Source organism: Mus musculus, chromosome 10, assembly GCF_000001635.26.
Source record: "Mus musculus strain C57BL/6J chromosome 10, GRCm38.p6 C57BL/6J".
NCBI lineage: Eukaryota > Metazoa > Chordata > Mammalia > Rodentia > Muridae > Mus > Mus musculus.
The window spans coordinates 37,425,262-37,440,542 of record NC_000076.6 but is presented as its reverse complement, the minus strand read 5'-3'; the positions used below and the strand labels follow the sequence as shown (position 1 = coordinate 37,440,542).

General features: G+C 39.1%; 1 long non-coding RNA gene across 2 annotated transcripts; it reads left to right on the top strand.

Moving 5' to 3' along the window:
* The first annotated feature begins 3,567 nt into the window (after window positions 1–3,567).
* On the top strand, window positions 3,568–10,108 carry Gm31330. Of its 2 annotated transcripts, none has more exons than XR_380245.1 (3): window positions 3,568–3,785; window positions 4,336–4,447; window positions 10,073–10,108. It is a non-coding gene; the product is annotated as a predicted gene, 31330 (long non-coding RNA). The 2 variants fall into 2 exon arrangements; XR_871579.1 differs by lacking the exon at window positions 3,568–3,785 and adding an exon at window positions 4,178–4,241.
* The last annotated feature ends 5,173 nt before the right edge of the window (window positions 10,109–15,281 follow it).

The window sequence follows — 15,281 nt, the reverse complement described above, 5'->3', positions numbered from 1 at the left end:
CCCCAGCGTGGCAGGACAGCTGTTCCTGACCATCTGTGTGGTGCCTGCTTCACTGGTACCGTCAGGGCCATTGAAATGGCAGACACATTCACTCCGAGAAAAATCAGAATGGATTTTCTTTTCTTTTTCAAGAAAGCTTTTTACACTAATCCACTTAATCCCAGGGTTGATTTGCCATTGAACTCTGAAGCAAAGCATCTTTTATGGGGACTTTCCTACCTTTGAACAAAATTTAAATTAGCCAATGAGCTCTTTCTATTATCCCTTCTTCAGCTAAAAAAGAATATATCTGTGTACAGAGTGAAGGAGGGAGAGATGCAGTGGGGCAGATGGGTCCTTTCAGTGAGATGAATATTATTTTACTACGAAGGCAAACTGTGCATTTCAAAGAAAAACACAAAACTTGGATTATTTAGTAGCAATTAATTTAATTTTGAGTAGGATTTTTGGATACATGCCATGATGCATTTATTCAAAGCTGAACAATGCACAACATAAAGGAAGACCATGCTGTGAATTACAGTCTCTGTGACACTGAGGTGTCAATGGAAGTTATAGACTTAAACAAATGTAGCTCCTGGCAAGGAACCTTGATGCTGGAGGGGAAAGGGTATATGGAAACTATGTACTTTTTATTCACTTTTCCTATGTCTCAAAAAAAAAAAAAAAAAAAAAAAAAAAAAAAAAAAAAAAAAAAACTCTTCCAAAGCAGAGCCAGAATGACAGAAAAAAATATAGAAGATGTTGCTTTAATTCAAGTCCAATAATCAGAATTGTGTGTTTTTGTGGGTAAAGTTGGAAGTTTATAGAGTTTTTAAAAAAGAGAGAGAGAGAGAGAGATTTTATTTTCATAGGTGTCTGCCTTGGGTGTTCCTGAGTCCTGATGGAACCTAGAGTCTCCCAGTTCTGAGTTCAGTCCTGCAAGGCTGATCATCTGGGGAAAGGGTAGACATGTGAACTCCCAGGCACCACCTAGAACCACTATCTTAGTTGCTCTTTGATTGCTGTCACAAAAACCAACTGGAGAAAAGGCACATTTGCATTGGCTCACAAATCAGGGTGCAATCCACAGTGGTGGAAAAGTCTAGCCAGCAGGTAAGGGCTGATGCTCATATTACATCCATCAGCAGAGAGCCAGGAACACTTGTACGCTGCTCACAGTCTCCGTTTTATCTGGGTCAATGTCTCATGTCAAGGACAGTGTTGTCCACATGGGTGGACTGTCCCACCTCAATTAACTTCGTCAAGATGTCCCCCACAGACAGTGCTAGAAGCCCATCTTCTAGGTATTTCTAGATCTCATCAAACTAACAAGTGAGATTAACCACTAATCCAGAAATTCCTCAAACAGAGCTAAGTCATGTGGTTTTTGTTTTATTTTGTTTTGTTTTGTTTTTCAGAAACTCTCAGGGTTATTTAAGCACAGACCAAGGTCCAACATCACTATTTTCCAGTTTCAGAGATGGGTCTTTCTTAGCCTTAGAGTTAAGCTGCCTTGGGGGGTTGGTAGAGAACCTGCTTAGCATGGATCAATGCCATTCCCAGAATCCAGAACTTTTTTTTTTCGTTAACAACACATAAGTTATTGAAAGCTAAATCTCCCATTTCATCAACATGGATCTAAATGTCAGGAATCCTATAGTTAAATCATCTGTGGAAACATAGAAACAATATCGACTTCCCAAGATTGCTAAGATAATTAATGAGTTCAGACCCATAAAATGAGTTCATCCAGAGAATGGCATATAAATACTCAGTGAACATTAACTGTTATAATTAACATGTAGCTGGAAAGTTCAAATAGTTTATGAACATAATTTATAAGTGATGCTGGAGAAACTGCACTTTGAGTCTGCTCACTGCTCTTGGAGACTTTATTGCAGAAAGTGCAGCAGTTGCATTATATATTGCTTTTCACTCCAAGGCACATCCCATACACAGGTTCCCTTGCTCACCAGTGCAATAAGCCACGACTAACAATCCGTTCTCTGAAAGTGCATGATGCAAGAGTGATGCTGTTGTACCAGGCCCACTGGACAAGATAAAGAGAACAATGGAGTGAAGTTATAGTTGTTAGACAGACATGACATTATTGGGTAAAAGACTGGTGAATGGAGCCGAGCCAAGAGAAACATAAAGACACATTGAAGAAATAAACTGTTCAGAAAAATAAATAGCAGCTATATTGGCTGTAGATACAGATACAGGGTGTTTTCTACAGCTGAAGAAATGATGCAGAAATGGTGAAGTCAAGGTCAAAGGTGGCTGAATGACAGAATAAAAATAATAAAAGAAAAGGGTCTCTTAATAGCCGCATACTTTTAAGAGGGGAAAGTTAAATACGTCTCATCTGTGATTAAAAAAAAAAATTACCCAGTTGATCAAAGCAGCCATGCCAAACACTAAACATTTAAGTCAGTTCTCAGACTAAGCAAAAATCCAACATAGAATAAGCATAGTGTACAGTGTACTAGCTTGAACTCTGTGTGTACTTGTGTTTGTCTGTTTGAATGTGTGTGTGTATATACGTGTGTATGTGTGTATATACATAACTGTGTATGTGTGTATTATATATATGTATCTGTGTGTGTGTGTATGTGTATGTATACATACATATATATATATCTGGTGTGTGTGTTTTGTGTGTGTGTGTGTGTGTGTGTGTGTGTGTATGCACATATTCTATGTGACCTTCAATCTTTGTCTGATAGACAGCATAATTCCTACTAAATGGCCAGGAAAGGAAGTTAAATCCTCCAGAAGATGCCAAGTCAAAGAGCATCTTAGCTTAACTGGCACTACCTCAAGTCTAACTTTAAATTACACCAGGGTTCTTAGAGCCATTCTCCTCAAGCCATGCTCCTCTGGGGTGGTGGAAGAGAGCAAAGCTCATTTATAAACTGCTGCCAGCCCACAGGGCATAAACAGAAGCTGCTGCTGAGTTCTCAGAAGCCTCTCAACAGGTGGCATCACAATAACAACACAGAATCAATTCCTGGCCATATATTCTTATCGATTACTATAGGAATCTAGATAATTATCAGACAGCAACTATGAGAAACACTAGGGCCTTCTGCACAGATTGTTTTTCTTTGTTGAAATAACCAACCAGAATACTTTTTCTACCTACGAATCTGAAACAAGTCAGAATAAACTCCTTGATATCCTAGGGCACATATGAAACGTCAGATCAGAGTGTTATTGGGTACCCTGTGGATCCAGTCTCTGATAAGCAGCACTATGCTTTACTTTCTATGAACTCTTGACCATTTGAATTCTATAACATTTCAAAATCAACAAAGTACCTAAAATGTATTAAGAATACTGCCACAGAAAACACAGATCTTGGAAAATCTCCTTCATGTTATTAAATTAAGATTATACTCTTTGGACTAAAATTTAAAGCCACAATAGTTTTATCTTTTGTACTATTTCCCAGGGCAGAGTTACACATTAGTAAGCAGTTGGCTGCAGGCCTGACCCAGCCTTTCCATGCCTTCTGATGGCTTCCCTGCACTCAAGGAGTTGCTGAGTCTCCTGGTGTGGCAGTACTGATTAAAGACAGCACTGAAAACAGACTGCCATGAATTATTTTTTCTGGAACAGAGTTAATTTTATGGACTGTGCTTGCTTCCTCTCTCAGTGGGATATGGCCCTTGGCTAACATTTAATATAAACTGTGTGTATGTGGACCTAAGTGTTTGCCTGTGTTCAAAATAAGATGCCAAAATTATTTGCTGTCATTTCCTTCCCCCAAGCTTTTTAAGAAGATTTCTTTCTAACAGGTAAGAAAAAACAGAGTAGAGGCTCATCAAATCATTGCTGACTTAGCCTTAGCAAATATCATCTGCTATATGTCAAGGGTTGCTCTATAAAGCCTCATGGAATACATGCTTATGTCCGCTAAGATGTGATGGTTGGGTTTGCTTTTCATAATGTTCTATTCTGGGGAAAAATTCCTGTCCACCCATGTTACAAGCAATAGTAATGGTTTTCCTGTCTAATTAAAGGTTCTCTCTCTCTCTCTCCCTCTCTCTCTCTCTCTCTCTCTCTCTCTCTCTCTCTCTCTCTCTCTCTCTCCCTCTCCCTCTCTCTCTCTCTCTCTCTCTCTCTCTCTTTCTCTCTCTCCCTTCTCTCTGTAACTTATATAAGTGATCAAACACTTCCTCTTTCATCCTGGCTTGCCAATTACTGCCAAATTCCCAGTCCCTCTGAAGCACCTCCATTAGCATCTGTGGAAGGTTTGTATGTTCTCTTTTGTTCTTAGCTCTATGTTACACCCCACTCTACTTTGCATACCATTTCCTCACCTAGCTATAATTTATTATACCTTAGAAGAGATTTCTACTGCTGCCTAAAGAAAATATCCAGTTAAAAGATAATGGACTGAGAAGATAAGGAGTATGCAAAAGAAGGCAAAATGAGAAGACTTCTCAAAAGAAGGCAGGTGAGGAGGTGAATCTGGATAGAGGGAGGAAAGGAAGGAGGGGGGAGTGGAAAGGAAGGAGGAGAAGGAAAAGGAGAATAATAATAAAAATATTATTATTTTATGATAAGGAACTAGACTAACAAACAGTCTCACAGAATTCAGTTAGAATTTTATAAAGAATGAAACAGACTGTTGTGGACCAGAATTAATATAAAAATAATCGGAAAGCCAATATCCAAAGACTGTTCTCCAACTTTGTTATTCATTATCTATTTATTGCTATGTGATAAGGTCCACGTTGAAATGCAGTGAGGTATGAAATGAACCTTTCCTTTTTGTTTTTGAAACATAAAAACATAGCCAAAACTTCACGTTCTTCGGCTAACAAGTCTATCCAACAATACTGAGGTGAGAAAAGAGACGATGCTGTGGGCGTTTTCATGACCACCGGTAGTAAGAATGGAGAAGCACATGGTGCTCTCTATCACACACCATACTATACCTCAAGCCAAGAGAGGAACTGCATGGAAGAATTTCTTGTAGAAACCAGTGTTATGTTTTCTGTAGGAAGACACTGGTTTGTCTGCCTACTAAGCACCTGGGGAGCTATCCAATCTCAGATTCCTGCCCCTTCAGAGAAGGCTTAGGAAAATATGTCGTGTGGACCTCTCTCTCTAGCTTATGAACTACACTAAGATAAACATATGGTTGTCTCTTCTCAGAGAGATCCCAAGAGATTGAAGGTAACTAATAGAAAATGTCATGGAGCTAAAGTACAGTGGCCACAGTAGGGGTGACGTGCAACCCACACAGTTTCGAAAATGTAGCAGAACTGCAGATGATAGCAAGGTTTCAATTACACTGACAGACTGCTGAGGGCCTCTGCAACAGAAGGAAGAAGGTTCAGAAAGGGTAACAAGTATGCATCACCACCCATTGCATGGAGGGATGGTGCTGTGGACATCCTTGGAGGGTCCTTCAGGGGCCCCACTAACACACCAGGCCAAAGACGAACACTAGGATTCTGCCACAAAGCAATAGTTGGATGCTGCAGAGTGAACATAGGGGAAGTTTTGATCCTTTTCCTCTGGTGCCTAGGGAGAGGGGATTGGAAATAGCAGAAGTCTAATTTTAAGCTTTAATTAAACTTTGCGTAGTTCAAATAACCAGATATAAGCACAGAAAACAGGATTTCTAGGTCCATAGTGGAAATCTTAGGAAAACATCTTTGTTTCATACTTGGCTTCTCAGCCTAGCTTTTTCCATAAATCATTTACATTATTTTGGCAGTTTTACTCAAAATGGAAGAGCACAACATATGAAGCATTGCTAAAAACAAAATTAAACCAGCCTAAAAACTTTGTAAAGTATGTGTATTTGTCCCAGAATGTGGTCATTTTTAATTAAATGGGAATTTTAATTAAAACTAAATTGCTAAAGTCCAGGCAGTAAAGCATTGCTTTCCCTAACTCAGGTAAATAGCTGGGTTTCCTTGATGCCTTTCTTTTCTCCTTTCCCCAGATTCCCCTCATTTTTAATTTGCATTTCTCTAATTAGTTTAATTGGAGTGACAGGGGGAAAGTGGGCAGATAAAGGCAGCACTTGTGGTTTTCAGGGAATGAGATCAATTCTCGCCCTCTTGGAGGACAGTATCATATAGTATAACAACCTGCAGCCGTACAACATTTTCATGTGCAGTGAACTGGATTTTATATGTAACACGACACCACGTCTTGTTTGGAGGAAGATGGGTCTTTAAGATGGCAGTACAGTGCATACTCTGCATGAGCCTAGCAGCTCTGACTACATCATCCTTAGTGGATACAGAAATTCCCTTCTCACCAAGCTTCCTTCCCAGAACGACCTCATTTGCTTTCTCCATGCAGCAGTGCCAAATGGTCTCCCATTTGGATATCAAATTGTGCACTCAGATATCCTAAATCATTTGCAAATTGCCTTCTTAACTGTACTCTAAATTGGACCTTCAATTTTTTTCTCCCCATAAAAATCAAGTTATCAAAATGCATATAGTTTATTTTCTTTCCCACTGACTGCTTCTGAAAACTCTCCATACACAGACTATCTCAGCTCACTGGTAACAGTGGCTGGAAGCAGAAAAACTGGGCCTTAGTCTCCAGTCCACAGCAACTCACTTCCTCTTCAGCAGCTGGCACCTTGATGAGCATAATCAAAGTGACTGCACCTAGGTAAAGGTATATAAAATCTAGAAGACAATTAAGATTAGATCCGTTGGCTAGTAAATTAATTTTTATGGACTTTCAGAGGTGAAGACTTTCAAACCTACAACTGCTTAGTGATTGTTTCAGAGGTATTTTTGACTTTTCTGCTTACACTTCATTAAAGTAGTCACCAGGTACAGTACTTTTTCTCCCCATTAGTGTTTAAGTTTTGAGATTATAATATCACTATATTTCCTCTTTCCTTTCCTCTCTCCAAATCCTCCCATGTACCTATCCTAGTTGGGGGTTTCTATTGCTGTGAAGGGGCACCAGGACCACATTTAGTTGGTGCTGGCTTGCAGTTTTAGAGGTTTAGGCCATAATTTTCATTGCAGGAAAACATGACAACATACAGAAAGACATAGTACTAGAGAAGGAGCTGAGAGTTTTACATCTTGATCCATGGCCAGCAGAAAGAGACTTCTACACTAGGTCTAACTGAGAATAGGAGACCTCAAAGCCCACCCCCAAAGTGACACACTTCCTCCAACAAGGCCACACCCACTTAAACAAGGCAATACCTCCTAGTAGTGCCACTTGCCATGAGCCAACATTCAAATGCAGGAGTCTATGGGAGCCATTCCTATTCAAATCACCATAATACCCCTCCCCATCTCTCTATGTGTGTGAATGGATGTATTATATATATGCACATGCATATATACATATATGTGGGATTTATTAAAATTACTTACAGTGTATGGTCCAGCTAATCCAACAATGGCTGCCTATGAACAGATGGTCCAAGAATTCAGTATTCAGTCCACAAAGCTAGATGTCTCAGCTGATCTTCAGTTCACACCAGAATCCTGAAGAAATGGGCTTTAATGCCAGTGAAGGAAACATTTGCTAGTGAGGCAAGAGCAAACAGACAAATAACACAGAGCTTCTGTCATTCATGTCCTTATACATGTTTCTAGCAGAAAGTATGGCACAAACTAGAGGTGGGTTGTTCACTCAAAAGATCTGGAATAAAGGTGTATTTTTCTACCACAAATATCCAGATTAGAAGTGGATCTTCCCACTTCAAATTATTGCTGGAAAATACCTCACAGGTGTGCCACTTCAACTTTGAATTTTACTTAATTCGGGATGTAGTGGAGTTGACAAAGAATAGTTATCATATACATACATACATTTTCATATATTCCAAAATATCACACACACATATATGTATATAGATATAGATACAGATACAGATACAGATACAGATACAGATACAGATACAGATACAGATATAGATATAGATATAGATATCCCATATAATGTTACTTGTATGTATGTTTTCAAGGTTGAACATTGCCACTGGACCACCAGTCAGTGTGCTCTTTCCTAGAGAAGAGCATAGCTCCTACTCCCAGGTTTCTTCAGTTGCCTATAGTTCTTTGTGTATTGTTGAGACATCATGGACTTTTCCCAATCCAGTTTAGCATGTCCATTGTTTCCATCCTTGTTCAGCTTACATTTGATAAGTGATGTCAATGAGATGTTACAGGTACAGCATCTGATGTTGCTAGGAGACACAATTTCACCAAAGGCTCGATGATCCTCTGGGTCTTATAATCTTTCTGCCCCCTCTTCTGCAGTGTTCCCTGAGCCTTAGGTCTGGGAATGTTTTGAAAATGTATCAATTTGGGAGTGGGTTCCACACACCTGCATTTTGCTTGGTTATGTTTTTTTGTTGTTGTTGTTGTTTTTGGTTTTGGTTTTTTTGTTTTGTTTTGTTTTTTGTAGTGGTCTCTGTTTGTTGCAAATGGAAGTTTCCCTGCTGAGGGAAACTACAATTATCTATGTGTATAAAAACAAATGTTTTTACATTGTTTTTAGCAAGTATGTTGGTTTACTACATTAGAGGTGGTAGAATCTCCTCCAGTAACTATGACTTCACTAGCACAAAGTTTCTAGTACCAGGCATAATTTCCCTCTAATTGAGCCAGTCTTCAGTATAGTTAGGGAATTGGTGGTTATCACCAAAAAATGAGTGCCACCACCCTTAGGGTAAAGGCAGTATCTTTTAATGACATTTTACCCCGTTATGTGTCTGAACCTGAAGTTGGAGAAGTGATTGCAGAGAACTTATTACTTGGGATTCCTCAAAATACTACAGTGAGATATGCACACTGGCCATTGCGAACTAAAGGCCTTACTGGATTAAGTGGCTGGGCTTTCAGCTGACGGGAGCACCTCCACTCATGGATACACCACTGTGTGGTGGTCTTGTTGCAGGTTTATTTGATAGATGCTTTCTTTCTAATTGGCAAACCAAGAAAAGCTGGAGAAAGTAACTTGGTTTGTTTTTTAACTGCCCTCAGATACAGAGGCTATTCATATTATGCTGGTTCTGAGCTATTAGGCTGTACTGGCTAGTTTTGTGTCAAATTGACACAGCTAGAGTTATCATAGAAAAAGGAGCTTCAGTTGAGGAAATGCCTCCATGAGATCCAACTGTAAGGCATTTTCTCAATTAGTGATCAAGGGTGAAAGGCCTCTTGTGGGTGGGACCATCTCTGGGCTGATAGTCTTGGGTTCTATAAGAGAGCAGGCTGAGCAAGCCAGGGGAAGTAAGCCTGTAAATAACATTCCTCCATGGCCTCTGCATCAGCTCCTGCTTCCTGACCTGCTTGAGTTCCAGGCCTGACTTCCTCTGGTGATGAACAGCAGCATAGAAGTATAAGCTGAATAAACCCTTTCCTCCCCAACTTGCCTCTTGGTCATGATGTTTGTGCAGGAATAGAAACCCTAACTAAGATAAATTGGGACCAGAAGTGGGGTATTCCGGTGACAACCTGACCATGTTTTGGGGAGGACTGTGGAAGAACTTTGGAACTTTGGGCTTGAAGATCCATTCATTGTTAAGAGCTCTGTAAGATGTTGTGTAGGAGCTTGGAAGATAATGTTGAGAACAGTGTAGAAGATGGAGGTCTGGCTTGTAAAATTTCAGAGGGAAAATTAAAGACTCTTTTCAGGACCATTGCTGTTTTGATTGTGAGAATTCTGTGGTTCTGGTTAGCTGGGGCTGAAGAATCAGCTGTGATTAACAAGATACCAGAACTACTTAAGCAAAACATTTGGATTACTGGGACTATTGATGCTGGTTAGCTGGAGCTAAGACATTAGAGGTTATTAAGAAGAGACCAGCATCATCGAGGTGACATCTTCTGGGAAGTGTTTTCTGAGAGCACAGAGGCTATGTTCCAGAGATAGCCAAGGTTGTATCTTGTGCTGCAGTGGGACTTGGTAATGTGTAAGAGTCACCCAGGTGGTACTGGGTTTGAAAGCATGAAGGGGTCATGCATAGCAGCTGAGGCTCAGCACTGTGAGAGGCCATGGAAGGCCATTGGTGAAGGTGCAGCCTCAGTTGAAGTTGATGGCCCAGGACTGAAGGGGTCATGCATTGTTTTAGAGATTCCAGTACCATGAGATGACCACCAGGAACAGCAGCAGCAGTGGAGTACAGGCAGCTGGAGCCTAGAAGACAAGCCGGTGCTACAAAGGACAGGGCTGGAGAAGTGACCCAAGCCCTTGGAGGAGCCCAGAAGATTGTGAGTTGGATCCCAGACATTGGACAGTTGGAGTTTAATTTTTGCTTTAGATTGTGACTATGCCCTAATATTTTTCCCTCTTGAAGGAAGAAAATATTTTAGTGGATCCCACCGTTAAGAAACTTTTAATTGTAAAAAGACTTTGGATTTTAAAAGATATTGAACATTTTAAAGGGATTGACTTTTAATATGTAAAGACTGTGGGACTTTTACAGTTGTTTAGATCTTGGGGATGAATAACAAATTAAGGATTGAGGCTTACTAGTGATGTGTTTGTGTGTCAAGTTGACAAGGGGTCAATTGTACTGGCTAGTTTTGTGTCAACTTGACAGAGCTGGAGTTATCACAAAAAAAGGAGCTTCAGTTGAGGAAATGCCTCCATGAGATCCAACTGTAAGGCATTTTCTCAATTAGTGATCAAGGGGTAAAGGCTTCTTGTGGGTGGGACCATCTCTGGGCTGGTAGTCTTGGGTTCTATAAGAGAGTAGGCTGAGCAAGCCAGGGGAAGCAAGCCAATAAAGAACATTCCTCCATGGCCTCTGCATCAGCTCCTGATCCCTGACCTGTTCGAGTTCCAGTCCTGACTTCCTTTGATGATGAACATCAGTATGGAAGTATAAGCTGAATAAACCCTTTCCTCCCCAACTTGCCTCTTGGTCATGATGTTTGTGCAGGAATAGAAACCCTAACTAAGACATAGGCCCATACTCCATAGGAAAAGATACATACCCATCTTACTGCAGAAAGTCAAAGAACCCAGGAACTTATGTCAAACTGTGATTCACTTGCCCTAATAAAGCAATTCCTCCACACTCAGCGCATGCATTCTCACACAATGAAGGAACCTTCAGAAATAGCATCATTCTTTAAGACTCCAGAGTAAAATGCAAGGTATTTTATTTAGAAATATACAAGATTAAGGTATCTAATTTAGTTTAAAGCAAACACTTTGAGTTATCAAAGGTGCTACCTAAAGATATTTTGAATATTTTCACCTAAATGGCATAAAAATCAAATTTTGAAGATTTTGGAATTCAACATGTTCCACAGAGGCTGAAAAAATTCTATGAATAATTCAACTAATGAACTTGTGTCTAAGCTGTGCTGCAATAGAGATGCTGACATCTCCCATTGTACAAATCTCCAAAAAAGATTCTCATTTGATGAACTGCACATTAATGAGCCTTTAAACTGCTGAAGATCTAGCATTATTTAAAGACATCTCCATCCTTTTTACAGTAGATAAAGTCATGTCATTTGATCATGGGAGCTTAAGTGGAGAAACTAGCTAATCAAAGCTTTTTCTCCATGTAGGTAAGACACCGAAGTTATTATTAACAAGGTGGACACAATTGTTCTCTCACACCTGTGGGTTCCACATCAGCAGTTTCACCCAAATGCGGACTAAATGTGCTTGGAAAAGAAGGAAGTCCCATGTATAACTGAAGTTCTCTTACAATTCTTTCTTAAACTACAGTAAATTACAGCTATTTTCATAAGACTTATTCTGCTAGTTATTACAGATAACCTAAGATGTTGCAAAGTGTACAATGTCAAAGGATGTGTTGAGGTTACCTGTAAAAACTATGTCATTTTCTTTAGGAGACCTGAGCTTCAACCATAGGCGAACTTCTGGAACCTGTCTCACACATATGCTAAGGAAGGATTGAATAAAATGTTTTACTGCAGCTACTAATATTTGGGGTACTGCAGAACCTCATTTCTACTCAGAATGAGCCTCACACCATCCCTCTTGGCCCGTTTATTCCTCATGTAGCTCAAATAATACTATGCTGCAAACTTCTGTGTTTGCTCATCCTTTTTCTTTGATTTCTAAACCCAATAGAAGAAGAAATGGAACTTCTGTCTTCTTTACATCTTAAAATACTAGGTCCTACAAGACTCTCAATACACATTTGATTACACCATTGTTTGTCTTCATGAACACATTGTGTTTGGAGTCTTAGAAAATATCTAAGCATGTGTTGCTCATTTAAAAAGATTGGGTGCTTCCATGCATTGCCATCTGAGTAAGTAAAACCAGAAGTTCTCTATATCAAAAAATGTAATAAAACTCCAAGCCCTAACCTCATAAAATCTAATCTAGTTGCTCAAACATTCTAATCATTGAGAGATTTTCATCCTGAAATAAATTTAGACCTTTAGACAAGCTACAGAAATGAACATTTTCTGCATATTGTTCATCTAGCTTCCACAAATGGTAATACTTCACAAAACTACATGTATCACAACACAAATTAGCACTGGTACACAACCAGAAAAAGCATTGGGTTAAATTTTGCATTTCTCCAATAATTCTAATTAATACTGAGGGTTGAAACACACTCATAGGTGATCAGTGAGCCTCAAGTATGATTCCCCTATTTTGCCTGCTAATACAGTGTCCCTGATCTTTGTAGTATGTGTTATTAATAATGCTTAGTCCCATATTTCTATAAATCCCTCATGTCCAACTGAAGACACATTTCTCCCCTGACAAAGATGAACTTGACCACATCTTGAAGTAACACAATTCACAGTTGAGTCTAAGCTCAATCTTGTTACTGTTTATCTAGACTCCTTCACATCTACTAACGTACATTTTATTTCAGCATGAACTTGAGTCCTATAATCTCCTCAAACATACTGCATCACTTCCTTTTTTTGTAGTTGCTAGCTTAAACCTTGGCTTGTTTCTCTGTCACAGTTTCAATGATACTAATATCCTTCTAATTTTTCCCAGGGATTTTGCATAATTGTTCCTTTTATCTTGACTTTATTGAGCTGTAATTAACAGATGGACCAATCCCTTGCTACTTGTGGTATAGGCAAAGACTAACACAGTGTTGGCACAACCTTGATTCTTGATAATAATGAAGAATTTCGGATAACCCCTAATCTACTGAAACGAAGTGTAAATCACTACTTGATGTGGCTTGAACATGAAGTGCCCTCCATGGGCTTGTGTGTTTGAACCTTTGGTCTCCAAATGACATCATTGATCTGAGAAGTTTTGGAGCATTGATAAGGCTTTGTAGATTAGATCCACTTCCAATTTTCTGGTCAGCCACTGAGAAGCAGTAATCATGTTTCCATTGATGTAGACTACATGCTCTGCCCCTGACCATGACCTTCCCCATGGTCTCCCTACAACACTTCCTCACCAAGAGAAAATGAAGTCATAAATGAAAATAAACCCTTCCTTCATTATGATGTTGCTTCTGTCAGTTATTTTCTCATATTTAAAAAGAAAAGTAGCTCAGAAAATTGGTATTCAAGATATGGGATTGTTGCTGGATGGTAGAGTTTTAAGCCCAATTGTATATAATCTAGGAAGCATAGCATTAGTATGAAAATAGACAATTATGTATGTAATAATATAACAAGTAATATCCAAGTATTTAGTCACATGCATTTGATCAATTATTTTTTAATGAAGTTGCAAGGATACATCCGTGGAAGAAAATGACATCTTTTCTTCAAGTTATCTTGGGACAACTAGAAACCCATAAGGAAAAAGATAAAGGTAATAACTTTCCCCTACAGTTCAAAAGAGATCATCAGTCTAAACATAAGAGCATCTATTTAAAAATAGGGGAAAGTTTAAAGACTGAGTTTTCCAAAAACAAAGCCACAAAAAGTAATGATGATAAATTGTATTTTCACCAAAATTTATTCTCATTAGGACTCTATTAAGAAAATCTCACTAGCTACAGAGGGAGAGAAACTACTTACAAGGCACTTATTAGACAAAAGATATCTATACAGAATTATAATTTTTAAAAAATTTACTGCTCTACAATAAATGACTCAATTAAAAATTAAGTTGAGTATTCTACAAATAACAAATAAGCACATAGAAATTTGCTCAACATAATTAGTCATTAGATAAATACAAATTAAAACCACAATGGAATACTACTCTGCATTTACTGGAAATGGCAAATATGGGCCAGCAAGATGACTCCAGGATCTAAAAATACAATTCTTCTACAAGCCTGACCACTGGAGTTCCCACCCCTGAAACGCAGGTAAAAACTGGTTGTGTTAGCATCTGACTGTAGTGTAGAAAGCACTCCTATGGTATGACAGTAGGCAGAGACAGAAGACTCTTTCCAAAAGCTCACAGGCCAGTTATCCTGTAGTACAAAGGGTAGGGTCAAACAGGAAGAGAGGCCCTACCTCAAATGATATGGAAGGTGAAGACCAACCCTGCAACACAAATGTACTTCATACACAGATGGACATCCACACATATAAATGAAAATACGTATTTTTCAAAGAAAAGACAAACATTATAAAGATTCCCCCTGAGGATGGCAAAATGGCTCCATGGTTTAGAGAACTTGATGAAAATTTGAGCATCAGATTTTAGATGTCCAGTGCCCATTTAAAAATCTAGGCCTTCAGGTATGGCAGCACATACCTTTCATCCCAGCCACTTGGAACACAGAGAAAAGGAGATTTCAGTGTATTTGAGGCCAGCTTGGTCTATACAGTGAGTTCGAGGCCTTCCATGACTATAGTGTGAGACCCTATCTCAAAAAACAAAACAACACAAAAAAAAAAAAAAAAAAAAAAAAAAAACCAAAAACAAAAGAAAAAAACCAAATACAATCCATCCTGACCTTATGTGTCTATACCCCTTGTGCTACTAGGGGAATGATGGGTCATACAGCTTGGGTTTATCTGCCAATCAACCACCACAGCATAGAGAGATTCACTGATGAATGTTGTGTGGTGGCTAGTTTTAATTGTCAATTTGAATCAATGTAGACTCACTTGGTAAGAAAACTGACTGTGGAATTTTTCTAGATTAGGGTCACACATGTGGGGATTGCCTCAACATGATTAACTCATCTGAGAAGAGTCAGCCCAATGATGAGCAGCACGAGTCTCTGGGTTTTGGTTTTGAACTGTATTAAAGAGGAGAAAGTGAGATGAGCTCATATACAAGCCTCCATGACTCTGTTCCCGATTCTGGCTATGATGTGAGCTGCTCCCTCAAGCTGCCGTTACTGTGACCTCTCTACTTTAATGGACTGTAACCTGGAACTGAGAACTACGATA